Raw genomic sequence first — 4,343 nt, forward strand, 5'->3', positions numbered from 1 at the left:
CTTTTGTTTTTTTCAAAAAAAAAAAAAAAGGAGAGTAGCCTCCGACCTCCGTTAGCCTCGCACGAGTCTGTCCCCCACACGTAATATGCTCAAGGATCAAAATTTAGTCAAGACGGCCGATACGTATCGTATCGGAGCCTTCCTAATATGCCCAGGGGTGTTTCGGGTTGACAAGTGGTTCAGAGTAGACCGGCTTTAAATTGGCCGCCCTGAGCCAGTTTTGAAAAAAAAAACACATAAAAAATAGTACCAAATGTATCAGCCTGTATCGATATTTTGAACCTTGAGTATGATGACATGTCCTACAATTATTGTTCTACAATTCCAGACTTTTCGGTATAAAGCAGATCATCTGTAGATCCTTCAATCTTCTCAATTATCGCTCTCTTAATTTGAATTCGTCCTTTTTGAAGTACTAGTAAGTATGCACGTGCTTTGCATGTGGTAATTCTAGATGATGATAATGATAACAATAATGTATCCAAAATTTTCTATAAATTTTATGTATTTTTTTTGTTTTTATATTTTATTTTTTTATTATTAATCGGATACTCTGCATCTGATTACATAAACACCCCATCCAAATATGTAATAATCGGATCGAATGGGGTGAAAAGTAATAGTTTAATCTTTTTGGTGTGTTTTTTTTTTGTTCATTTATAAAAAAAATGTAAGATTTAAATAGAGGGATTTGAATGGGGTGAAAAGTAATAGTTCAATTTACGATTTAAACATCATAAAGAAAAAGGGATTAAATTCAAAAATGAGTATTTTAGTCAAAAAAAAAGTTCCACAATTTTATTTCATATTTTTAATAGTAGTGTAAATATAGAATTATAGATGTGTTTAATTTTTCTATAACTTTTTTTGTATTTTTGTGTGTAAAAATAATTTTAATATGTCACACTTACTTTTTGTTTAATATGATAAATATACGATATTATACATGTGCTTAATTTTTTTTTGCAAAATTTATGTTTTTTTTTCATTTTTGTATTTTTATATTTTATTAACTTTTATTATTTTATTGATGACATTAAATGTTAACATGTTTGACCCAAAATTTGAACTAGTGATCTTTGCCAAACAGTAAAATTATTTCATTTTTTGTATGTTCTAAATTATGTATTTCAATTTTATTACCAATAAAAATAATTCTTGTTTATTACACTTTTTTAATTTGATTAATAAAATATCATAAATGTGTCTAAATTTTTCTACATTTTGTAAGGTTCTATATTTATTTCTAATTTAAAAATTTTATTACATAACTATGACTTCTTATGTTGATCGATTTGATTAGATGGTTGAATTGCTTAGCCACCACTTGAATTAAAAATTGTTTTGTTTTTGAGTTAGTTTTATATGGTTTATATTGTTAAAAAAACATTAACACAGATCTAATTTAATAATAGAAAATGAAAGTTAATAATTTAAGTATAAGACTCAATGAGAATGGATTAAATGAGGTGTGAAGTAATAATTAAAGTTACATCTTCAACCCTTACCATTAGATATAGACTAAATACACAATTATGGGCATTTTAATAGCCATTAAAGTTATAATAAAATGGCTTTATACCCTTTCTCAAACAAATAAGTAGAGGGTACTTTTAGTCCAAAAAAAGTTTCACATTCCATTCTCACTTTCATATATAGTATAGATTTCTGTTGTGGGCCTTTGAAATTATAAAACGGGGCCTAGGTCCATTGTTTTGTTCTCCTATATGGAGCCCCATTTTTTTGAACAATTGCGAAGTAGACCAAGTTTTGGATAAGTGCTTATTTGAAAATTGAGTGTTTATTGAATAAGTGCTTAAAAACAAGTGTTTATTAGTGTGGTCCTGGCCCAAAATAAGTGAATAAACACTTATTTTTAAGCACTCCCAAAAGAATTTATTTTAAACAGGGGTAGCATAGGTATTTTAAAAATGATGTGGTGGGCCAAGATAGGTCAGAAAGGAAATAAGCAATTACTTCCCAAACACAAATAAGTGCTATTGGTATGGTCCCGACTCCCGACCAAAAATAAGTGCTTATTTGAATAAACACTTTTTTTTAAGCACTCCGAAAAGGACTCAATATGGAGTTTTATTGTGACCTCCCAAAAGGACAAATCAAATAACAAGCCCAAACACACCCTAAAAAATAAATAGAAAGAAAGGAGAAAAACAAAGCTTGCTGCAATATTCCAAAATCATGGAGTTCTAGTGAGACACGGGGATCTCATAGCGAGGACAGAATGGTGGCCTACTCTAACGGAAGTGAATACTTTGAGATCGAATTAGAAGTTGGAAATGAATCATTTGATTGGCCTTAGGAGATTTCATCGATAATAGACATGCCTTTAACAATTATATATTTCTTCTTTTTTCAGGTGGGAAGAACTGTGGATCAGCTTTCTCAAAAAGGGAGGCATGCACATAAATTTGCTAAAAAAGGAATATACAGATTTCATTAGGCTGCGTTTGGAATCGGTGTAAAACATCATTGGTGTAAAAGTGTGATGTGATTGGCGTAAAATTTTACGTTGATTTTATCGATATAATATTTACATCGATAATCGATATAAAACTTTATATTTGATGAGGTTTTACATCAATTCATGATATAAAACTCCACTCCATCCAAACGCAAAATTGAAGTGGAGTGAAATTTTACGTCAATCATGGTTATACACTCCTTCCAAATGCCGACAAAATTGAACCAGCGTAAACTTTTACGTTGTTCTCGATTTACACCGATTTCAAACACAACCTTAGACAATCTTCTTAATTAGACAAATTAATCGGTTATATATATATATATAAAGGGTTGTGATGTGAGCCACTGATATGAATTATTGATCTAGCTCCTCCCGACCCCTTCCAAAACTCCCAAGATATTTGAGAGACTGATATTTTATGCTTTTTAATGAATATATTTTTCCATGCTTGGGTGCGTAGAGGTTGAACCACCAAAGAAGTTTTTATTAGGCTCGTTTGAGTTATAAATTTGCTAAACTCTTACAAAATTTCTTTCTTTATACTTCATAACTAGCATGGACCTGTGCAATACACATGAAAATCCAATGTCCAATTAGATGACAAAAGGGATCAATTGTTTTGATGGTTCTTAGGTTGAACTTATTTTGAATACTCACGTGTTTAGTATTGAACCTCATGTTCCCTTTATTTGGACTAAATTAATTTCTTTTTCAGTGAAGGATGCTATTAATAGTATTTGGGCCAATCATGCCAATTATTTATCTTCTAAAGTTATAAGTCTGATTCAGAATGTGTGGAAGTTAAAAGTGCTACTCAGATTTAAATTATTTCTTTGGAGAGTTGTTAGAGATTTTGGTTCTGTCCTGTCCTTGGTTATGTCTACTAGAGGGTTCATGATAGATAAAAAATGTGTGTCTATGAGTTCTGGCTTAAGTATAGATATTATTTTATTTTTTATGTCCTCTTTATATTCTATGGAGGAAAGAGAGATGTTTCTTACTTGGTTGGTTGTTATTAGTTACCATATTTGGCTTTTAAGGAATATTGTTATCTTTAGAGAGGAAGGAACCTGTGGATTTTCATGTTTGAATGTGCCTTTAGTACTGACCCTGCAATAAATTGTTTCTTCTCTTCCTTTGGAAATCATCATGTTTCTTATTCTCCCAGTATACTGGCATCTGATTCTATAGTTATTTTTTGTGATAAAAAAAGTTATTAATGATTCCTTTACTTCATTTGGTCTTTTTACTTTTAATAATGTTAATGCTCATTTTTTGTTAGCTACTATTAAGCATGCTTTTTAATTGGTTGTGGATAAATGATAGCATTCTATAGTAGTGAAGCCCAACTCTAGTGGTTATTTCAACTTAAAATGAAGATTCTTAATTTGTTCCTTAACTTCCTTGGCTTATAGTTTCGTGTTGGATGATGTAGAGTAAATTTTTGTTAAGTTAGACTATTGTTTTTTGTTATGTTAATAGATCCTTTAATAAGTTGACACAATGTTTAAGCTTCTAAGACAATATTTAGGAAGAGAGGATATGGTTGGCTCCATCTTTTTTGGACTTAAATAGTTGTAATTTTCTACTTTCTGTTTAATCTATTAGCTTTTTTCCTATCAAATAATAATAATAATAAAGACAAATGTATTTATCTATATACACAAAACAATACTCGAGCATCAACCAACACTAGGCTGCATTTGGTTGCAATGCAAGATGCAAACTATGGTAGTGTAAATGACTTGGGTGCAAATTTTGATATATTTTTTGTTTTAAACTTCACCTTATTTTGTATGATTGCAGTAGAAATGAAGTAAGATAAGACCTGAAGCAGAATAAAGTGAAACCCAAAACA

Source organism: Nelumbo nucifera, chromosome 2 (assembly GCF_055504915.1).
Source record: "Nelumbo nucifera cultivar China Antique chromosome 2, China Antique-T2T, whole genome shotgun sequence".
In the NCBI taxonomy this organism is placed as follows: domain Eukaryota; kingdom Viridiplantae; phylum Streptophyta; class Magnoliopsida; order Proteales; family Nelumbonaceae; genus Nelumbo; species Nelumbo nucifera.